The sequence below is a fragment of the Phallusia mammillata genome, chromosome 4 (genome assembly GCF_965637545.1).
Source record: "Phallusia mammillata chromosome 4, kaPhaMamm4.hap1.1, whole genome shotgun sequence".
Classification (NCBI taxonomy): domain Eukaryota; kingdom Metazoa; phylum Chordata; class Ascidiacea; order Phlebobranchia; family Ascidiidae; genus Phallusia; species Phallusia mammillata.
In genome coordinates this window covers 30,093,075-30,117,453 of record NC_137255.1, presented here as the reverse complement: position 1 = coordinate 30,117,453, position 24,379 = coordinate 30,093,075, and the positions used below count along the sequence as shown (strand labels likewise).

Genomic DNA, 24,379 nt, shown 5'->3' with positions numbered 1-24,379 from the left:
TGTGGGACAAATCCCATGAACAAATTTGGTTTCACACCTAGAATGTTAAATCTTCTATAAAACAAACAACATTTTGATTTAACTGTTATACTTGTTGCCACACAAACAGGGTTTTATTAAAGTGATTTATTCAATTTCGTTACTGCGTCATACAAATTTACCCACGTGTTCGGTTTCATTACTAATTTTTAATACTACTGCCGACTATTCGAAATGTACTCCATCCGTTCGATAAACTATTTCGAATATAGACAGGCACCAAAGTAAATATAAACACAACTTAATACTCGCTTCCAAATATTGCCTCTTTAAACGCAATATCATTACCACAAAAGCTCACCACTCTTCTTCTTGCGAAACTGGAGCATGGGGACATAGAAGGGCAGATCAGGTATTGCTGTCGCACTTGGTAAGCGCATGTAATGTCCTGTCAACAAATATATTTAAGATTAGGATTGCTTGGTATTAGTTTAGGGTCTTTAAAGAATTGCCATAAGCATCCAGTTGACAAATGCAAGTGAAATTAAGGTTTCACAGTTCTGCCAGCATAAAATAATACTGTGGTTAAAAACATCACATTCAGTTCATCACCCACCACGCTTTAAAATGGGGGGGGGGGGGGGGGGACTTTAACTATTTTTTGGTTACAAAATATTCTGTGTATGAATTCGGCAATAAGTCACAAAAGTCACACTTAATGTTTCACAGTACTGCCAAACAGTAAAACTGTGGTTAAAATGATCACATGTAGTGAATCTCCCATCACGCTTCGAAATAGGAGGGAACTTTAAGCATTTTGGCAAGTTCTAAATTCTTTTGCCAAACGACGCAGTTAAGTGCCACGTACTTCGAGCAAGTTGTTATTTCTGACATGAATCAAGCCCACGGCAGTGACTTGTACACGGGAAATTATAAACACTTGAACACATTTTCAGTTCAATTGATCAGCGGCAACGCATTCCAGAAAAAGGGAAACAACAGTTGCTAATTCTACGACCCGGAAATCGAACGAAACGGACCGAACGTTTGGTATGGAGCATTTTCAGCTGGGTTGTCGGATGCCGCTTATTAACAGAAAACGGATAAAAAACGAAAAGTTTTCAGACCTTTGGTTTAAAGCCGATAGTTTTAAGGACAACTCTTGTTAGGGAAGTCTTTAACTTTCAGCTGCTTGTAAAACAGTTTTTCAATCGTGATTTGCAGAAAGGTCAACTAATATGTGCAATGTTAACCAATCATTTTTTCAACCTACCTTCGATAGATGGAGTGTGTGCCGAAAGTAGACGAGTCGCGTCAAGGAGGAAAGACTCCACCTCTTCCACATCCAGGCCAAACAAAAAGGGGCTGCACCTCGGAGGACATCGGACAAGAGTTCTACAACACTCAACACTACGAAGACAAGAGTGCTGCAACTCGAGTGCAGCCACACTTAACACCTCCACGACACTGGGACCAGAGTTCTGCACCACATCACCGACCACCTTAACAACACGGAAAACGATACATCTTGGGTGCGCTCATAGCAATAACTGGGACTAGAAGGATGCATCCAATGGGCGCCTACCTCAACACAACGGGGACCACGAGGCTTAACCTCATAAGCGCTCACCTCAACACCACGGGGACCGCGAGGCTTAACCTCATAAGCGCTCGCCGCAACAACTGGGACTAGAAGGATGCATCTCAAGTGCAGCCACACGTAACACAAAGGACGCCAAACTGATGCATCTCGAGTTCGCAAACCCTAACACCACGGTAACCACATTGATACATGTCAGGTGCGCTTAAGCCAACAACACGGAGACCAGAATGCTGCACCCAATGAGTGCCCACCTCAACACCACGAAACCAGAAGAATACATCTCAGGTGTCCCCACTTCCACACCACGGAACCAGAGTGATACATCTCGAAGGCGTTTACGTCAACAACGCGTAACCTGAGTGATACATCTCAGGTGTGCAAACCACAACACCGACGAAACTACAGTGATACCCCACGATTGCGCCCAGCTCAACACCATAAGGACACAAGGTCGCATCTCTGGTGCAAAGACCTAAGATTCAGTCGGTTACTGCTTTTTATGTAAACTATGTGAGCGCCCGCCTAAACAACACCACGGACCAGAAGGCTGAATCGCATCAGCGCCCACGTCAAGAACACGGGGACCAGAAGGCTGCATTTCTTTACGGCCCCACTGAAAAACACGGGGACCAGAAGACTGTACCTCATCAGCGTCCACCTCAACAACACGGGGACCAGAAGGCTGTACCTCATCAGCGTCCACCTCAACAACACGGGGACCAGAAGGCTGCATCTCATCAGCGTTAACCTAAACAACACGGGGACCAGAAAGCTGAACCTCATCAGCGCCCACCTCAATAGTACGTGGACAGGAAGTCGGAACTTCATGAGCGCCTTCCTTTACACCACATGGACCAGAAGGCTACACCTCATGAGCGCCATCCTCAACAACACGGGGACCAGAAGACTGCATCTCATGAGCGCCCATTTCAACAAAACGGGGACCAGAAGGGTGCGCCTTATCAGCCAATTCTTCAACAACACGGGGACCAGCGTTCAGCATCTCATGAGCGTTCAACTTAACAACACGGGGACCAGAAGGCTGCACCACATGTGCCGCCAGATCAACAGCCTAGTGACCAGAAGACTGCAGCTCATAAGCACCCACCACAACGACACGTAGACCAGAAGGGTGCATCTCATATGAATCCACCTCAACAGCCCAGGGTCCAAAGGCTGTTGCTCATGAGCGCCAACTTAACCAAACGTGGACTAGAAGGCTGCATCACATATGCACCCACCCTAACAACACGGGGATTAAAAGGATGTATTTCATGAACGCCCGCCTCAACACCACAAGAACCAAATGGCTGCATCTCATATGCACCAACCTTAACAACACGGGAATCAAAAGCCTGCATCTCATGAACGCCCTCTCTGAACAACGGGGATCAGAAGGCTTTTTTTATGGAAGTCCACCTCAACGCCCTAAGGACCAGACGACTTCAAAAACATAAGCGCCAACTTCAAAAACATGGGGACCTGAAATCTGCATCTCATGAGCGTCTATCTCAACATCATGGGGACCAGAAGGCTGCATCTCATGAGCGCCAACTTGAAAAACATGGGGACCAGAAGGCTACACGTCATGAGCGATTCCCACAACACCACAGCGACCAGAATGCTGCCTCTCATGGATCGCCTGCTTTAACACCTCAGGTCCCAGAATGCTACACCTCATGAGAGCCCTCTTCGACAACATGGGGACCAGAAGGCAACATCCCATCAGAGACCACCTAAAAGTCCTAGGGACCCAAAGGATGCATCTCACGAGCGCCCTCATCAACATCATGGGGACCAGAAGGCTGGATCTCTTAAATGCTTACCGCAAAGCAACGGTGACCAGAAAGCAGTACCTCATGAGCGCCCACCTCAACAACACGGGGACCAGAAGGCTGCATCTAATGAACGCCCACCTCACCGCCCTAGGAACAAGAAGGCTGCACCTCATGAGTGCCTCCTCAACAACGCGGGGTCCAGAAGACTGCATCTCATAAGCGTCCACCTCAAAACACAGGAACCAAAAGGCTGCATCACATGGGCTCCCACCTCATCGCCCTAGGGAACAGACTGAAGCACCTCATCAGCGCCGACCTCAACGCCACAAAGACCAGAAGGCTGCATCTCATGAACGCTCACCTCTACAACACGGGGACCAAAGTGGTACATCTTGGGTGCGCCCACCTCAACAACATGGGACCAGAAGGATGCATCTCATGAGCGCCAACCTCAAAAACATGGGGACCTGAAATCTGCATCTCATGGGCGTCCATCTCACCATCATGGTGACCAGAAAGCTGCACCTCATGAGCGCCAACCTTAACAACACGCTGGCCAAAGTGATACAGCTTGGGTGCGCCCCTCTCAACAACACGATGACCAGAAGTCTGCATCCAACGCACACATTTACAACACGGAGACCAAAGTGGTATACCTTGGGTGTGCCTACCTCAACGACATGGGACCAAAAGTTTACATCTCATGAGCGCCCTCCTAAACAACATGGGGCCAGCAGGCTGCATCACATAAGCGCCCATCTCAACAGCCTAGGCCCCAGAAGGCTGCAGCTCATAAGCTTCCACCACAACAACACGTGGACCAGAAGGCTGCAACTCATGGGCGCCCACCTTAACAACACAGAGACCAAAAAGCTGCATCTTATGAGCGCCCACCTCTACAACACGGGGACCAGAAGGCTGCACCACACAAGCGCCCACCTCAACAACATGTGACCAGAAGGCTGCACGACATAAGGGCCCACCTCAACAACATGAGGACAAAAAAGCTGCATCTCATGAACGCCCACCTCAACAACGCGGGGACTTGAATGCTGCATCTCATGAACGCTCTCCTCAACATTACGAGGACCAGAAAGCTGAATCTCATGAACCCCACCTCAACGCCCTAGGGGCCAGACAGGCTGCATCTTATGAGCGCTCACTTTAACAAAATGGGACCAGAAGGCTGCATCTAACAAGCGCCAACCTAAAAAACATAGGGACCAGGAGGGTGCACCTTATGAGCGCGACACCTTAACGCCACGCTGGCCAAAGTGATACAGCTTGGGTGCGCCCACCTCAACAACACGATGACCAGAAGTCTGCATCACATGAGCGCCCTCCTCGATGGAGACGAGAATTCTGCATCTCATCAGCGACCACCTCAACACCAAATGGACCAAAATTCTGCAACCTACGAGAGCCCTCATCAACATCACGTGGACCAGAAAGCTGTACCTCATGATCGCCCACCGCAATAACATTTGACCAGAAGGCCGCATCTCATCAGCGCCCACCTCAACAACACAGAGACTAGAAGGCTGCATCTCATCAGCAACCACCTCAACAACACGAGGACCAGATGGAAGATGCAAATTAGCGCCCACCTCAATAACACGGGGCCTGAATGCTGCACCTAATAAGCGCCCAACTATCACAGAGTGATATATCTCGGGTGTGCTCACCTCAACATCACCGGCACCAGAAATCATGGTGCTAATCGGATTTGAAACGGAAAATGCAACAAAATTTTTAACATCCATTCATGGCCATGAATTGCACTGGTTCATTAAAATCTCAAAAATCAAAACTTTTTACACATAAAAAACATAATCGGTGCAATTTCAGATATTCTTCAAACTTCTAAGCCACAGGGAAAATAATTTTTATCCATTACTTTTCAACAATCACAATGATAAGTTTTTAATATTTATAACTTAAATCTTGTTAAAGTCACGTCTTTAACAAATCACCCATTTTTTCAGTAACTGTTACCAAGTAAAAAAAAGCTGCGTTGTGGCACGGCTGCATAAAATCCCTATAAACCAAAAATCTTAAATCTAGAAGGTGTGTGTGAGGTGTTAACCAGCAGTAAAGCGTGTTTGCAACGGTCTGTTGTGAAATAATTTAATTGGTTTTTCAATTAACATCAGTACCTCAACACTTTGTCCTTCATCCAACACAGTGTGTCTGCATTCGAGTGCTTCGCTTCCGGCCTTCGTCTCATCTCGTATGCCGACAAGTGTCACACCAGAGCAATCATATACTGCAAAGATCAAATTTGTAATTTTTAACCGTGCTAATTGGATTTGAACCGGAAATTACAACAAGTTTTTTGAATTTAAATCCTGCCAATAAGTTTGCATTGGTTATTTAAAATCTCAAAAATCAAAACGACCCACACAAACAAAAACCAAAACAGATTCAGATATTCTTCTAACTAAAAACCACAAGACAAAAATCATATTTTTCTGCATTTCTACAATGACAATCATTATGACAAGAAAGTTGCTTTAACAGCGATATTTATCACTAAAACGTAACGACTTTAACAAAACACCGCTATTTTGTCACACACGGTTACCATGCAAAAAAATGCGTTGTGCCAGGGCTGCATACCATTCCTCTAAAGTCTAAACCAAAACCTTAAATTTAGTTGGCGTGTGTGAGGTGTTAACCAGCAGTAAAGCGTGTTTGCAACTGTCTGTTGTGTAATACATTTGGTTTTGCTATTAACATCAGTACCTCAACATTTTGTCCTTCATCCAACACAGTGCGTCTGCATTCGAGTGCTTCGCTTCCAGCCTTCGTCTCATCTTAAAGTTGTTTGCCGCCAGATGTCACACCAGAGCAAATATTGACTGCAAAGTTACAAAGATCGTCCAACAAGCCCCGAAATGGCGGTCTGCACAAATAGTGTGAGTTACTGAACGTACCACAGCCAACTTATGGAACACAACATAGAATATAGAGCAATATAAACAAAGCAACAAAACTTTTGCGAAACCTTGCGTTTTTCGCAGTTGCTTAAACGTTGTTTTGTAGCAAATTGAACCGAAAAGAAAAGTTCCTATAATGCAATTAAATGCGGTAAACACATTTTTGCGGTGTGTATTTTCAAAGTATTAGCACAAAGCTCACCTCTCTGGACCAATCCAATACAACTGGAGCATGGAGAAGTAGAAGGGCAGATGAGGTCTTGCTGTCGCACTTGGTAAGCGCAGGTAAATGTCCTGTCAACAAATATAACCATTACCAGTTGCGGATTGGCGGTTCAACACAATGCATACACCCAACAGAAAAATGACAAACTGTACTAATTCTATCACAAAACTAAAAACGAAGATTCGACATTACATATTGAGTTATTCTGTCTGGCGCATTGAAACAAGTCATACTGGTTGAACGGAAAGGACATTGCGACGTGGAGATTTTAAGATATGGCGTGTGCAATACCACCACAGGTTACACTTTTCTAGCCGTGTTTTGCCGTATATGATTAGGGACCAGCAGATTCGGTATAACGACTTCAATGACAAATTGTACAAATTGTGTGACAACACTAAACACGGACATATAACATGTAACTTTAATCTGTCCGGCGTCAAAAAAAAAAACAAGGCATCACATCAAAAACACAAGGCCTACAATACTATGATTTATTCACATCGCAACTTCTTCTGCGTATTTTACACAGTGATTGTTTTCTGCAACAGCAGCTCATGAGTCCCCAAGCAAGTGCTTGTGCAAACTTGTAACGGTGTTTCGGAATTGAAACGGAAATGGCATCAAATTTTTTAAATTTAATTTACGGCAATCTTTTGGACAAGTTATTAATAATCCCAAAAATCGAAACGATTCACACAATAAAAGCAGTTTCAGGTATTCTTCTAACTATAAAGTCACAACAACAAAAAATCGTAATATTTAACATTTCAACAATGACAATCATTATGACAATAAAGTTGCTTTAGCAGCGATATTTGTCCCTGTAAGCTTGTTAAAATTACGTCCGTTACAAAACAACGACATATTGTCACGAACGGTTACCAAGCAACCTGCTTTGTGGGACGGCTGCATAAAATCCCTCTAAACCAAAATTTTTAAATCTAGTTGTCGTGTGTGAGATGTTAACCTGCAGTAAAGCGTGTTTGCAACAGTCTGTTGTTTCAAAGCACGAAATAGTTTTGCCATTAACATCAGTAACTCAACACTTTGTCACCAGAGCAAATATTGTCTGCGAAGTTCCTAAGATCGTCAAACTGGCCCCGAAAAGTCGGTCTGCACAAAAATGGTGTCACTTACTGAACGTTCCACCTCAAATATGGAATGCTACATAAAATATAGAGCAATATAATCAAAGCAATAAAATTTTCCGAAACCTCGCGTTCTTTGTAGTTGCTTATATGTTGTCTTGTAGCTAATTACACAAAAACATAAAGTTCCTTTAATGCTACAGAAAAAGATAAAAACGTTTGTATTGTTGGTGTGTTAAACGTATTGACATATGACTCACCTCTCTTGTGCTCGACCAATCCAACAGAACTGGAGCATGGAGAAATAGATGGGCAGATCAGGTCTTGCTGTCGCACTTGGTAAGCGCAAGTAATGTCCTGTCAACAAATATAAGTGGTTAGAAACGTGTGTTCGAATGTCGGTTATGTGAAGTCATCAGTATAAACCCGCAAGTGAACGTAACCAGTTGCAGATTGGCGATTGGTGCAAGATAATAAAGACGCCCAACAGAAAAATGACAAATTGTATGACAACACTCAACATGGACATATAACATCTAGAGTTATTCTGTCTTGCGCATTACAATAAAAACAAGGCATACTGGTTAAACGGGAACGACATTGCGACGTAGAGTTTGGGATAGGGCGTGTGCAATCCCACCACAGGTTAGATGTTGCTAGCCTATGCCTGGCCATATATGTGAGAATGCTTGGTAACCGGCTGATTCGTAATAACGCTTACAATATACCTGCCGTACTATGAGTTATTCACATCGCTACTTTTCCTTTGCGTATTTTATATAGTAATCGTTTTCTGCAACTGGAACTTATGAAGTCCCAAAGCATGTGCTTGTGCAAATTTGTAACGGTGCTAATCGGATTTGAAACGAAAATAGCAACAAGTTTTCTTAATTTAATTGTGTGTGAGTTGTTAACCAGCATTGAAGCTTGTTTGCAACGGTTTGTTGAGGAATAAACAGAATAGTTTTGCCATCAACATCAGTACCTCAACACTTTGTCCTTCATCCAACACAGTGCGTCTGTATTCGAGTGCTTCGCTTCCGGCCTTCGTCTGATCTGGAAGCTGTTTACCGCCAGGTGTCTTACCAGAGCAAATATTGACTACAAAGCTCCTAAGATCGTCCAACAATTCCCGAGAATGGCTGTCTGCACAAAAAGAGTGCGAGTTACTGAACGTACCACCGCCAAATATGGAACGCTACATGACATAGAGCAATATAAGCAAAGCAATAAAACTTTTGCGGAACCTCGCGTTCTTTGCAGTTGCTAAAATGTTGATTTTATTGCAAATTAAACTAAAAAAAGTTGCTCTAATCCAGTGGTTCTCAACCTTTTGTGGACCGTGGCCCCCTAAAAGTAACTTTGTGGCCTCGTGGACCCTTTCAAGTAACGCTGTAGGACCTGTGGCTCTTTGAAAATGTATATGGCAATCTCGTGTTGAAATTCAGTATTTCGGTTTCAAACAGGTTGAATAGAGTAACCAAGAATCCGTAATCATGATAAACCTCAATATAGACAAATAGTATCTGAAATAGTCGAATAAATAAGAAAATGGCTTTCAGTGGGTGTTTCTTGTGAATGTACACCCTTGGCCCCGGAACACTGCTCGTGGCCCCCCAGGGGACCCAGGGGCCCTGATTGAGAAACACTGCTCTAATCCAACTAAAAGCGGTAAAACATTTTTATTGTTTGTGCTTTAAACGTATTGACACAAAGCTCACCTCTCTTGTGCTCGGCCAATCCATTACAACTGGACCATTCAGAGGTAGAAGGGCAGATCAGGTCTTGTATTTTGCATGTGTGAGTGCAAGTTATTAAACATGAAGCAAATTAGAACAACAAATAAATAATTACACATCATACAAGTCAAACCAATACACCGTCAACTCGTATTTACAAATTTAAGTTTTCTACCAACTCAGTTAAGAGTAAGATTAACATTAACCAAAGATAAATACTAGCAGTTTTAAGGGGTGGTGCAAAAATAACACTAAAAAGATAGCTACAAACGCGTTTGGTTGCACCAGACACTTTGACATTATATCTCCAAGTGGAAATAGTATAACAGATGCTTTGATAGCATTTCAATTTCTGGACTAAACAAAATATTCTTAAAAGAGATAGGTAGAGCATAGACCGTTTGTTGAAATCCAAGAAACGCAAGAAATACTGCAATCTATTATCAGAAGATAAGCAACACAAATCTCACCACTCTTCTTCTTGACCAACACAGAGAAACTGGGGCATGGAGAAGTAGAAGGGCAGATCAGGTCTTGCTGTTGCACTTTGTAAGGGCAGGTAATGTCCTGTCAACAAATGTAAGTGGTTAGAAACGTGTGTTCGAATGGCGATTGTGCAAAGTCACCAGATAAACCTACAGCTAACCATTACCAGTTGCGGATGGCGGTTCAACACAATGCATACATCCAACAGAAAAACGACAGACTGTACTAATTCTATCACAAAACTAAAAACGGAGATTTGACATACATATGTAGTTATTCTGTCTGGCCCATTAAAAAAAGCAAGACATACTGGTAGAATGTAAAGGACATTGCGACGTGGAGTTTGAGATATGACGTGTGCAAACCCACCACAGGTTAGATTTTCTAGCCTACGTCTTGCCATATATGGTAATGCTTAGTGACCGGCTGATTCGGTATAATGCCTGCAGTTCTATGATTTATTCACATCGTTACTTCTTTCGCGTATTTTACACAGTGATTGTTTTCTGCAACTGGAACTCATGAGTCCCCAAGCATGTGCTTGTGCAAATTTGTAACGACGGATTTAAAACGGAAATGGCAACAAGTTGTCTGAATTCTAAACATGGCAATAATTTTACACAAATAATTAAAAATCCAAAAATCGAAACTTTTCACACAAAAAAACTAAAGCACATTCTGATATTTCTTCTTAAAACTACAAAGCCACAACGACAAAAAATCATAATTTTTAACATTTCAACAATGACAACCTTTATTACAATAAGGTTGCTTTAACAGCGATCTTTATGAATAAAAGCTGATTAAAGTCACGTCTTTTTTTTACAAAACACCGACATGTTGTCGCTAACGGTTACGAAGTAAAACAGCTGCGTTGTTGCACGGCTGTAGAAAATTTATGTAAACCAAAAATCTTAAATCTAGTTGGCGTGTGTGTGAGGTGTTAACCAGCAGTGAAGCGTGTTTTCAACGATCTGTTGTGGATTAAACGAAATAGTTTTGCCATTAACATCAAAACCTTAACCCTTTGTCTTTCATCCAACACAGTGCGTCTGCATTCGAGTGCTTCGCTTCCGGTCTTCGTCTCATCTTAACGTCGTATTCCGCCAGGTGTCACACCAGAGAAAATATTGACTGCAAAGTTCCTGGATTCGTCAAACTGGCCCCGAAATGGCGGTCAGCACAAAAATAGTGTGAGTTACTGAACGCACCGCGAAATGTGAAAAGCTACATGGAATATAGAGCAATATAAGCTAACCAACAAAACTTTTGCGAAACATCGCGTTCTTTGCAGTTGCTCAAATGTTGCTTTGTAGCAAATTACACCGAAAAACAAAATTGCTCCAATCCAACCAAAAGCGGTAAAACCAATCCAACAGAACTGGACCATGGAGTTAGATGGGCAGATCAGGTCTTGCATTTTCCATGTGTGAGTGTAAGTCATTATAAACAAGTCGCAAGTTAGAACAATAAATATATAATTACACATCATCCAAGTCATCAAACCAATGCACCGTCAACTCGTATTTCAAATTTAAGTTTTTTACCAAATCAGTTTAGAGTAAGATTTGCATAAAGCAGAAATAAACACTAGCAGTTATAAGGGGTGTGCAAAAACAAACACTAAAAAGTTTGCGCAAACACGTTTGGTTGCACCAACACATTCACCTACGTTATATGTCCTAGTGCAAATATAATAACACATGTTTTGGTGACATTTTAACTTCGGGACTAAACAAAACATTTGCGATAACAGACGGGTAGAGCCCAGACTGTGTGTTGAAATCAAGAAAAGGAAAAAATTCATGAAATTTATATATTGATCATCAGATAAACAACACTAAGCTCACCTCTCTTGTGCTTGACCAATCAAATACATCTTGACCATGGAGAGGTAGAAGGGCAGATCAGGTCTTGCTGTCGCACTTGGTAAGCTGAGATAATGTCCTGTCAACAAATGCAAGTGGTTAGAAACGTGCGTTGGAATGTCAGTTGTGTAAAGTCATGCCTTAAACCCGCAATGAACATTTTCGGATACCATTCGCGGATTGTCGGGTGCAAGACAATACAGACGCCCATCATATCTTTATATGACCGGGCGATGGCCAAACCGTCAATAAACTCTAGGTTTCAGTGACACTCAACTATTTTACAAGGCAAATTGCCTAACCCAATAAGCTCTACAACCAATAACCAACTATAGATCAAATACCGGATTGCCTTTCGATTTTATCAACTAGCAATAAAGTGGTCCACAAACCAACAAACACATGACGGAGATCAAGCAGTGAAACCTAAATATAACCGAATTTAAATAAAATCAAAACTGTAAACCACCTGCTTCATCAAGACAGCTTTTAAGACAAGCTGTAAATTAAGCTAACGCGTGATTATCAGATTGAAGGCGCTGTACAAACCAGACGTGATTGACGGTTGTGACAAGCAATGCCGGCGCCTTCCAAACCAATCAGCGTAAGCACCCAGACAAAGAATGTTTACATTCAAAAGGGTGCCTATATTTTTCAAGGTGCTTTGGATTTAAGGTGTTTCTACCAGCACACGAATGTAATTGTAAATTGCTTGCGGTGTGAAAAAAACACAATTACTTTTAATTTCCTTTCAAACAAAACGATTGCTTCAGATGCGAAGAAATCAGCTTTCAACATTCACAAATGTCGCTATTAACTTCACATATTTACAGCAAAGAGTCGTGTGGTAGCCACGCGCGCCAAAAGCACTCAGTGGTGTACAACGTCATTTACTGGTGGTTTCCATAATATTCGGTTTTGCCAATTGCATCACATTACTACGAAGATTACCCATGCACGTTAAGACGTATGCAGTTTATGCACTATTAAACTATTGACGTGAACACACATTTACAACCCAGCAAGATAAGCAGAAAAACAAGCATCCGTCTCCGCGTATTTATCAGACACACACGCACACTTACACCACTGAATTGCGCTTTTTATCGCCGAGTTTATGCCAACAAGCACCTAGATTCCCCCAAGCTTGTTGCAAATCGTTGTTATATAAAACGATTGCAGAAACTATCTCAAAATTTTGCCGAAACACAAAATGGGTCGTTGCAACGTTCTAACAACCAACTTCTGTCAAACATCAAACTTACGAAGTATTTATTAGGTTGGATTCTTTTCCACAAGCTTAAAAATATTGCGGTTTTGAGAATTGAGCAAAAAAATCTATCACAAATTGGCAATAGCAGTAGTAAAATTGTAACGCGCCTTTTTTTAGTTCGGTCTAGACCTGCAGTTAAACAGTTGTTGCAAAGTTTATTCACTGTATAAAATCGGGCATATAAAAGTCCACGGGTAAAACACATCTGCCCGTCATCACCACCAATCACGACTACCACGCGCATTTCCTGCCACGTCGTGTATCGCCACGTACAGAAAGAACACTGGGGGCGCCACAGAGCACATGTGACGTAATATTTATGTAACAAAATTAGACACAAACAATAAACATACCCTGATACACTATTCCTCATTGCAACATTACAATCACCATTATATAAAATACGCTTTGCAATCACCGACAATAACCACTTTACAGATAAGAAAATGCGAAATGACATTACAACAGTAAAGACGGACATATAACATTACATGCACCTAGAGTTAATTGTGGCTCCTTGTTACAATGGTTTGTCCAAATAATTACTGGAAACCGAACAAAGTTTAATAGAACACTTAAGTACTCAAGTTAAACAAAACTCACTTTGCATCTTTTCTTTTCCACGATTCCTTCACTCAGCCAAGTTCGCGCTTCTTCAGTCGATATCAAGCACTTGCAGCCAATTTATAGCAAACTGCAAACCGCCATTTTTTTTCTAACGCCACGACTGGATGCTGAACATTGCCTTTTTCCTCCTCAGTGGAGATTTGAAAACACGGTTGCTCCACGACCTGGCGGCAAATCCTGTTTAAAATTAAAGTTATTACCAAATGTAGAGAACAACTTGTTTAACACGTTGAATGCCAGATGTAAAATATGAAATGAAACAAGGGTGTTACTCGATGCCTGGAAGTGCCTTGTCCTCGCTTTGTTTTCTCATAAATTATTTTAGGCATAAAACATATTTCAAGTTCTTCATAACCCTAATTTGAGCCTCAGAATAAGGTGGCATTTATCGTGTATATGTGAAAAAGTTTAAGCTTGACATCGGGACGCTTTCAAACAAGAAGGCCAATAAAGCGAATCATCGGATTTAAGTGTTTCGTTTATGTCGTCATTTGCTTGTTTGAGTCTATTTGTTAACATAAACTGGCACGGGGTCTCCTAAACCTACCAAACCACATTGCAGCCAACACTAGTGATTGTATTCACTTATTCGTACTGTGTAGCGCTACATGAAATGCGAGACATACTGGTTGAAAGTAAAGTGTAAGATAGGGCGTGTGGTAAGCCTACGTGTTAAATTTTTTTATCAAAACGAAAGATCTCATTTAAACACAACAATCCTGTAACAAGTTTCGACAGTGTTGATCACAGCTGTATTTGGAACCTGGAATACACACAAACTTTCGCCATCCAAATTGAAATTAATTGAGTTGGATTTGGTGATAAAGCAATTCCATCAAAGCAACATAGTGCCTAAGAAAAGTTTTATATAAACGAGCGTCAACCACCACGGTTTTGAACACGACAAGCATACCGCCAAACACATTCATTCAGGTTTATAAAGGAAGTTGTGAATATTAAGGCAACCCGATGCCACTATACGTCACAGCAAACTAAGAGTTTGTCGTCGCTAGAAAACACAGCGCCACTTTGCGTTGAGTTTCCACGCTAAGCATGCCACATTATTTCACGAAGCTGGTGAAAGCAGCAACGTTTGACCCACAAGTTTAAAATCTGTTTTTGTGTTGCTATTCAGCATATTTCGTTTCATGGGCAAATTGTAATATCTTGTAGTCACAACCCGAAACACAGCAGACATGAAACACATAGCGAGCATTACCAAATAATGTCAGCGCTTTCATACCACTAAGCACTAACATACATGTTCGTGTTGAACAACTAAGTTATATTTGTCTGGAGCAGTGCCTTTTTTTCTGCCTTTTAAGTAAAAAACCCTTATGCATTAAATTTTCCTAAGGTTTTTTTGACACTGTTCATTTCTTCCACCTAAACCAAGTGTGGTATAATAGAGAAACAATAATATGGCGAGTTTGCATACGTCGCTTGGTGCTTGCACATCTTAGTACTTCAAAGAGAACACTGACCGACTTCGTACAAACGTTGAAACCGACCTTTTAAAACAATGCACAAATTTAATTTCAACATTTTGAAACCAACAACATTATTATCGAAGTGGTTATGAAATAAGCGCATCAGATAATTCTAATTTAGAAACTCGCTTGCCATCCAGCAAGCCTGAAACCTGGCCGCCTTTGGTTAACTTCCTTAAAAAAACTTTTCACTGTAGACAAACCTTAATTAATCCGAGCTACGGGTTTTTCTATCAGGAAACGCGTCATCTCTATTAATCGAGAGCGAGTACACTAGAAGAACCGGTGTGTTGTAACAACACGCCAATTTTGAAGCCGTATACAACAAAGGACACACTAAGCCGTGTTGTCAGGTGGTGTGTTGTTTGGAGGTGTGTTGTTCAACTACATGCCTGCCGTGTTGTTTGATGCTGCAGTTTTGCGACACACGTGGTGTGTTGTTTGAACACACTCATACAACACGCGTGTTGCGTGTTGTTTAGAGCTACAAAGCATGACACACCAAATACCGTTTTGTATTTTATTGTAAACAGTACCGTACCAACGAAATAGCGCATATATCGAAGAAACAGAACAAACAAAACAAAGTTTATGGCACAAATGTAACGGTGGGGGAAACACAGGTAAAAATGCATGCAAAAACAAAAGTTCAACTGCATGTCCGATGCTATAATTATAATGTACCCAACAAAGCATATTGCATATGCACAGTTATGGCATGTTCAATATCACTACAAAAAAATAACAAGTATTACAAAGAAAAAGAAACCAGAAGAAAACCTGTTCATTTCATTCTTATTGACAACAACACTTGGATAACCAGGCGATGTTGCAAACTGGTCCTGTAAAGTAAAAAAGCAGTTATCAAACAAGGTTTTCCTGCCAGTTAATGTCATTGTAATGGTTAAGGTTACATGAAATCAAAGTTTGTTGGAGTTACTAATGGATCTAGTCAAAATATCTGTGTTTCGAAGATGACAACATTTCTTTTTTTTTGTCTAAAAACAAGTAATGTATATAAAGCAATGTATACATATTGTATCCATCAACAAGAACACTAGAATAATATGCTATTGCACAATGAAAAAAGATGTATGTTCTCAAATGTAACTATCTCAAGCATGTTTACTTGTTTGCAACTCGGCCATAAACATTGGGTTTAATGCCTACCACATGCCGCCTTTGTAACAAAATTAGTTCCTTCATAGAATTCCCTTGGTTGTTCAATAATTAATCCATGTTATGCTCAGTAAGGTCAGTTGCATCATTAGGTTTTGTACAGGACTCTGCAACAAATTAAACACTTGAAATACATAATCATTAAGCAGAAAGTTCTGGTATAAGGGAATTGATATTGTGGAAAGTTAAATTCTTTACCACTTTCAAGCACTTACCAACAGAACTGTAATAATTTGGCAAAAAATTGCAATAAGAGGTCACTTGAATGTATGTTTTGTATGTGTTCTACTTGACAGTGATACCAAGTTGTTATAAAAACCACTTTGCTTAGTCATTTGGAAACAGTCTAGTCTAATACAAAAAAAAACAAGCCATTACAACATGCACAAACATATGTTTTATATATAACAATACATGCACATATATATGTAAAATTGTAAATATACCAACCTTTATTAGATTTGCAACACCATCCTGTTCACATTGTCCAAAGGTCTTGAATACATTAAAACTTGTCAATTAATACTCAATTAACTCCTATTAGCCTTGATATTGAGTCTCTTACTCTTACTAATTTACTAAGTTTAAGTCAATCAAAAAAAAAAAAAAACCTGAAAAGCCGTTTCGTGCGTTCCCGCCGTTACGGTTGAATGACTTCCAAAGCCAAAAAGAAAGAAGAAAAGCAACAAAACAACACGGCGGCGTGTTGTTCTGTGTTTCTGGACTTGAAACCGATCACCTTGACCTTGAAACGACACACCTGGTGTGCTGTACGTCGTGTTGTTTAGCGAATACACATCGATTATCGCGGTAACAACACACCTGCCGTGTTGATGGAACACACCGTTAGTGTGGTTGAAACACACCGGCGTGTTGAAACAACACACTGTTTTTTGTAGTGTATCCGTGCAAGGATTCGTACCGTCGTCCGTCGCGTCAGCACTCAAGTGCTCCACTCGGGTCTGTGTCTAATTTCGAATTCGATTGCCGTTCGGTGTTAACTTGTCAGCGTGTGGTGGTCTGCGCAAACAAGAAATTTGTGTTGATTTGTTTACATAGCAAACGGAACAAACAGATACATGATAAAAAAACACCTTTCCTTGATGGACCAACAACATTTCAGCAAAGCGACTAAAGAACTTACGCTAACAAGATAATAGAAAGTTCTGTAAGCGAAGGTTTCATGGCACTTATATGGCGGTGATATACATTGACCTGTGATTGAACGACATTTACATGAGATTGTGATTTAAATTAAGGTCGTTAAGCAATTTAAATAGGAATTGGGTTCATACATTGTCACTTATCACGTTGACTATTTAGTGGTTAACACCTATGTTAAACCTAACAGAAATATATAACGAAGCTCATGTTAAAACATGTGGGCCATCAACAAGTCGAACCATCAGAGCATATTGGAGGAAAGTTCTGGTAAAAACACGCAGTGAAATTCCTAAATGGGGCACCCCTATTAATTACCTATTGATAAAAGTGTGAACTAGTCATTTTAAAGCGCAATGGCCCGAGAGGTCCTATAACTATCAGGAAAGACTCGCCGTTGCGTAAACAAACCTTTTATATCTTTTCTACAACGTGCTTCGGTATTCGAGTGCATCGCTTCCGGCCTTTGCCTCAACTCGTATGCCGCCAGGTGTCCCACCAGAGTTTCTGGAAATCTTTAAACCAGCGTCGAGATTGCGGACTAAACGAACAAACATACGTTAAGGTTTTATGAGCTGAATGTGTTACAGCAGGGGTCGGCAACCTTTTGTGCACTGCGGACCGCTTTTAAAAGTGAAATTTTATCCCGGACCGGTTATTAGAAAACAACAAATATTTAGCAACGAAAACATATCAATTAGTTTATCATCCCCGGGATAAATTGGCAAAATGTTTTAAATCATTTAACCTGAAAACGTATACGGCCCGGTAACGAACTCCTCGCGGACCAGTACCGGGCCGTGGACCGGCGGTTGCCGACCACGTGTTACAGCATAAGAAGTCAGGTGCAAAAGTATTACCGTGGTGGTTTAATGTGAGAGATTTGCTTTGACTATAAATTGACGAAACAATGAATAAATGACGTTCTATTGGCTACAGATAGCGCTTAAACCGAAAGTCTTTAATGGAGTATTAGAGAAAAGTTGGTTGGCCACAACACTAACTTATTTAGACCGACAGATAGAAGCGCCTGAAAAGCAGTAGTTGGGCCTTAAATGTTTGCGTTTTGTTTATTGCTACAAACAATTTGAACGCAGCAATTTATTGTACTGAACAGACAGCGTCAAGCGACATAATGTAACCAACCACTAACCTAAACTTTACTGACAAAAGAATTTAAAAATGGCTACAGTCAACAAGATATAGTTCTTTAGTAAATGACATGATTTGCACGCATGTTACGTATTCTTCTTCTTTCTGTTGGACATGTTATTGTCGTTCAAATATCGGGGCAGTTATCGAGCAACCAGCGGACTGTCTCGTCATCCAAGGTCGCCAGGCCGCTCTTTCCACTTGGTGGACGGAATAGGGGACACCGTGATATTAAGTGGTCGGCTGTCTGTTCCTCCACGCCACACTCACATTCCGCAGAAATTGCCAGACCCCACCTGTACATGGATGATCTAAAGCGGCCCACCCCTGTTCTCAGCCTGTTCAGGCGGGTCCAGGCCCGCCGAGGCAGGCCGAACCCTGATGGTTTGTTTGATGGGTCGGGGCAGTAGTAGTGGAGTGGGGTGCTGGTGTTTCCCCATCTCATTTTCCATTGAGTGGTCATCCATTCGGTTGCGTCTGAGCCGTTGTTGTCGTCGAGTAGTTTAACGGCAGCAGGCACGAAGGGGCGCCTTGATTTTAATCGTTGATGAAGGTGGGTCGGCTCTTTGATCTTGTGATGGAGAAGATGCTGTTCCATTAGAGCGTGGCGTCCTAGACGCAAGGTAGCTCCCTTGCGGCGGAGGTCAGCCGGCTGGATGCCTGCCAAAATGGGTAGGAGGTCGACTGGTGTGGGGCGCAGGCAACCAGTGACAATGCGCATGGCGTCGTTAAGGCACTTGTCGACAAGGTGGGTATGGGCGCTTCTGCCCCACACAGGAGCGCAATATTCGGCAGGGGCGTAGACAAGGGCAAGGGAGGACACGCGGAGGATATCCGCGCTGGCTCCCCAACCTGTGCCAGCCAGTCTCCTGACAAGAGCAACGCGTGAGGTAAGTTTTTTGCGCGTCGTTTCAAGGTGTTGGCGGTAGGTGAGTGACCTATCTAGCTGCACACCGAGATAAGTTGGTGCGTCGTGAAAGTCCAAAGTTCTCCCATTAGACTGGACGGACAACTTGCGTTTAGCCTCCTTGTTATTAAGGTGGAAGGCCGCTGAAACTGTTTTAGTCTCACTGAGCTTCAGCCTCCACATCCGAAGGTAGCCTGACATGACAGACATGTCCTGGCTGAGAGTCTTTTCCAAGTGTCCCCAGTCATTATCGGAATGCATGATAGCCAGGTCATCGGCATAGGCATACTTCTTACATACTGTAGTTGGTAAATCGCTTGTGTAGATATTAAACAGTAGGGGAGCTAAAACAGATCCCTGGGGCACGCCGTTCTTGAGGCGGCGTAACCTGCTTTGCTGGCCGTTACTGGTCTTGAGTACGAAGCTGCGGTTGTGGACAAGCTCCATGATCATTTTGACCATGTGCTTGTCCGGCAACATTCGGAGCAGTTTGCAGTTTAAGCCGCGGTGCCAGACTGTGTCGTAGGCAGCTGTAAGGTCTAGAAAAACGACACCAGCCTTCTTTTTCGCTTCGAAACTTTCCTCGAGGTCTTGGGTGAGTAGGGTGACTTGATCTACAGTGGATATTCCGCGTCTGAAACCAGCCTGCTCCTGAGGGAGTTGTTGGTCGATGACTGGCTCTAAACGGGTATTGATCAAGCGCTCGAAGACCTTAAATGGGATACAGAGCAGAGATATCGGACGATAGCTCTTAGCTTCATCCAGAGGTTTGTGTGGCTTCGGGATTGCGATTACTGTCGCTTTTCTCCAGATTTTTGGAATCTTGAGCTGACGCAGACAGGTGTTGAGAAATTTGCACAGCCAGGATTTCAGGGCGGTTCCGGCATGAAGCAAAAACTCTGGACAAAGGTGATCTGGGCCCGGTGCTTTACCGGGCTTCAGGTGTTGGAGGGCCGCAGACAGTTCTTCCATGGTGAAGTCCCCAGACAGGTTGGCGTCCGGTCCGTTACCCTTTCGCAAAGCTGACATTTCCTTGGCCACGAGTCGTGAGGACTCGCGGGTTGACGTCGTGAAGGTTCCGTTCTTGACCAATTGCGAGGCGATGGCGTTTGCGGTAATGGGACACTTTGCCAGAGGAGTTGCCGACCTGCCAGTGAGTCTGTTTATGGTGCTCCATGCTTTCCGACTGGAATGTGTGAAGTCAATGGACTCCACCGCTTCTCTCCAGCGATGTCGGCAATGTTACGTATTGAAAGTAATTGATTCAGATCGCGATGTGGCGTTATCTTCAAGTGATGTGCTCATGGATAGCAAAAACATGTTGCAAAAAAGTGGCGTGTTTGTGCAGACCCAGGCCTGTCCGTCAAACAGTGTACCTGATTATTTTACAAAAAGCCTTATCTCCTTGGCAAAAACAATTTAATTGGACCCCTTCACTCTCTCTTTTCACAGTGTCTGCATTCTAGTGCTTCGGCCCTTTATAGTGCAGTCTGTATCTATGATCTATGACGTATGCGTGGTCGCAAAACAGTCGTGGTCGCTTTTCGAAGGGGGAAAATGCGTCAGAGAAAGATTTCCATACACTATGGTAACCCGTTAACATACGTCGTCTTCTAAACAAATAACCTTCATTCTGATCCGTAAATACCTTTATTCTGATCCGAACGCAGAAACTCTCTGTCTTCAGTCTCTTTCTTTCCAAATTTAGTGCGTCTTTTTTCGACGGCTTCGTTCAAGGCCTGCGTCTATTCTGGGGGTCATTTGTCGCCAGGTGTCACACCAGAGCAAGTATTTGCTGTAAAGTTTCGACATCGTCAAGCGGTAAGAGAACGTACAATTTTAATCATGCAATTTTGTGCTTTGAAATTTTCAATACCTCAGTTTGTTCTCCAAAGGAAAGGAGAATAAACCGATTTATAAAAGGGGTTCCTGTTTTACACTGGCTTGATATTCATCACAAGAAGTGCATCACTCAAATAAATATTTAATACCTTTATTCAAATTCGTTCCAGAATCCTTCGCAGTCGAGCTCATCCAACACAGTGGTCCAGCATTCAAGTGCATTACTCCCCTCTTCATGCCTAATCTTAAAGTCGTATGCCGCCAGATGTTAGTTTGTCGGTGTCAAAATCTGCACAAACATGGAATCTAATTAATTAATAAAAAAATACTTATAATAATAAAGTTTCTGTTGGTTTATAAAAGGGGTGGGGAACCTACTTAGTACTGCGGGCCGCATGAATTGCACAACATTTTCGGGCAGGCTAAATACTTTTTTTATTTTTAACTATCGTGTAATATTACCCAATAAGCACACAAGTGGTTTCATATTTGATCGCTCCTTTCTTTGCTGCTACATGTTTGCAACAAACAAGGCCTACAGGTTTATCACTTATTTCGACTAAAAAATAGTTTGTCCATTCTTTCTGGAAACCACTTAGCTACATTGCCGATCTGTCTTTTTTTCCAAAAATATATTTTCAATAACAATATAAGGATCTACGCTATTAGCTCCAAAATCAATTTAAAACTAACACTACATGGCAAATAATTTGTTACTGAAAGGAGAGGCAGTCGAGTGACTGTTACGTCACAAATGTAGCAAGTGGTTGAATGTGTAGCAATTTTTGAAAGTTCGGCTTCATAATGTGGAATGGGGAGATATTGGAAATAAATGACAAATAATGCAGCAGACGCTCAAGAAAATATATGCACATAGACTTTTTATTGTTTGTTTCTTTTTGTAATGCTATGTTGTAAACTTAAATAAAATTGTGACGGGGGCCACATTAAAAGTTAAGTAAAGTTTAGGTCGACGGTCGACGTTTTTAAAATACAAAGTAGAAGCGCTAAATGAGTTTGGGAAATTCTGATTAGGTTAAGCTGTGGTTAACACAACCGAAAACGGCGGACGCTTAAAAGAGTGTATTCTCATTGGGTGGAATTTTTGGGTGACAATGCACTGTGATCGAGCAAGCAACGTCATTTTTTGTTCGGTACTAAACAAATATTAGGGAATTTATAGCAAATGTAAATGTTTGAGTATTTTACTAGAAATTGCACTTTGGTATTTTCCGTTTTTAGCCAAAACAGTCGTTGCTCGCTTTACGAACGTGGCAAACACAGACATTGTCATGGAAGATTGTAACCGATTTATAAAAGGGGTTCCGTATTTGCACTGGCTTTATATTCATCACAAGTCCATCACTTAAATAAATCACTTATTCAATACCTTTATTCCAATCCGTGCACAGAAATCCTTCGTATTTGAGCTCTTCTAACACAGTTGGCCAGCTTTCAAGTGCGTTACTCCCCTCCTCATACCTCATTTTGAAGTCGTGTGCCGCCAGATGTTAGTTTGTCCGTGTCGAGATCTGAACAAATGGGGAATTTAATTTGACTTTCTACGTACTTACCAAAATGAATGATTTAGGGTTCTAAAAAACGTTCCACTTTTAAATTGGCATCAATTTGGCGATAACAGCATGACAGCGACAAACGCTAACACTTACACGGATATAGTGCGAGTAGTTCCACTGGTATTTATAAGGAATAGGAACCACTTGTGCGAAGTGTGTATAGTGTAAATTATGGCAACCTTTTTAATGTGGGTCATATTATGGTTTCAAAGCCTGACAGGAACCTAAATAGTAATTTATAAAAGATGCATTTAACTAAACACATTTTTTATTGTAGGTATATCGGTAAGAGCAACGATCCTGTTAACTGGAAACTTTCTTATTACGAAACTCTAGCAAATCTCGACTAAAAGCTTCAAAGGAGAATCTGGGAAAATCGCAGTTTGTCTTCAATCAGGAATGGTTGAGGTTTTAGGTAGTATTGCATAAAAAGAAATATGGTATTCTATTTTTACTTTGTAAACAATAAAATAACTTTCTGTAAAGGATTTCGTGGAGGGGAAAAAGCCTTCTCTGTCCGCAAACTATAAGTTGCCCATGCATGGCACAAGTGGAACAAATCACCCACAAATTATGTTTGCTTTTGCAGCAATACTTGTCTATCCAGTCAGCATGCAAAAATGACAACATTGCCACTGGTAAGTGCAATGTAAAAAACATGTGTCATACTTCAGGTCAAGGAAACCATGAAAACTTTTACTTTTGTTGTTGGCAATTGCTTTAATAGATCTGGCTGGTCCGCATGAATTCCTACAAAAGTAAACAAAATCAAATTCTCAAGCGAACGAACTCTAACATTTAAACACTACCTACAAAAACACAGCAACTGCATTCCGTAAACCGGACTTTAGACTTCAATGCTAACAGTTTTTTACATTGCCCACAGCATATAGGTTACAAGTTTAACATAACTTACTTTGCATCTTGTCTTATCCACGATTCCTTCACCCAACCAAGTTCGCGCTTCTTCAGTCGACATCAAGCACTTGCAGCCAAACTTATGACAAATTACAAAATTTTGTTTCTCGCGCCACGACTGGTTGAGGATCAACGCCTTTTTCCCAATCTCTGCAAACACAAGTTCTATTTGAGCCAAGCGTTGAGAACTGAGAGGAACATTTTTACCAAAACTGACGTGCACTGATAGAAAATCCTATTAAACACCGAAGTAAAAAACAAAAAGTGGAAAACAAAACTCGCGCAACACGTTGAATGTCAGATGTAAAATGTTAACTAGCAACTACTTGTGCTATTAGTGGTTTTGTGTGTAAGATAATGTACCAAGTTTCATCGCATCAATAAAGCACAATTACCATTGTTTTATGACAGACAGATGGATATGCCCAACCTTGGCTTCAGTTTATTTCACTTTGTTAAAGAAAACAAAGCCATACATTTGCACCAAACTATCACCAATGGGGGAACGATGGTTAGACCTATACAGGGGGCCCTAGAATCTATC

General features: G+C 41.7%; 1 long non-coding RNA gene across 1 annotated transcript; it reads right to left on the bottom strand.

Annotated features, from left to right (window-relative positions):
- Window positions 1-15,605: 15,605 nt before the first annotated feature.
- LOC145224083 (uncharacterized) lies at window positions 15,606-23,981 on the bottom strand. The gene is made up of 8 exons (XR_013859556.1): window positions 23,834-23,981; window positions 23,587-23,667; window positions 22,731-22,872; window positions 21,490-21,629; window positions 21,147-21,293; window positions 17,851-17,980; window positions 16,729-17,298; window positions 15,606-16,385 (listed from the first exon to the last, which is right to left on the bottom strand). It is a non-coding gene; the product is annotated as an uncharacterized LOC145224083 (long non-coding RNA).
- Window positions 23,982-24,379: the final 398 nt, after the last annotated feature.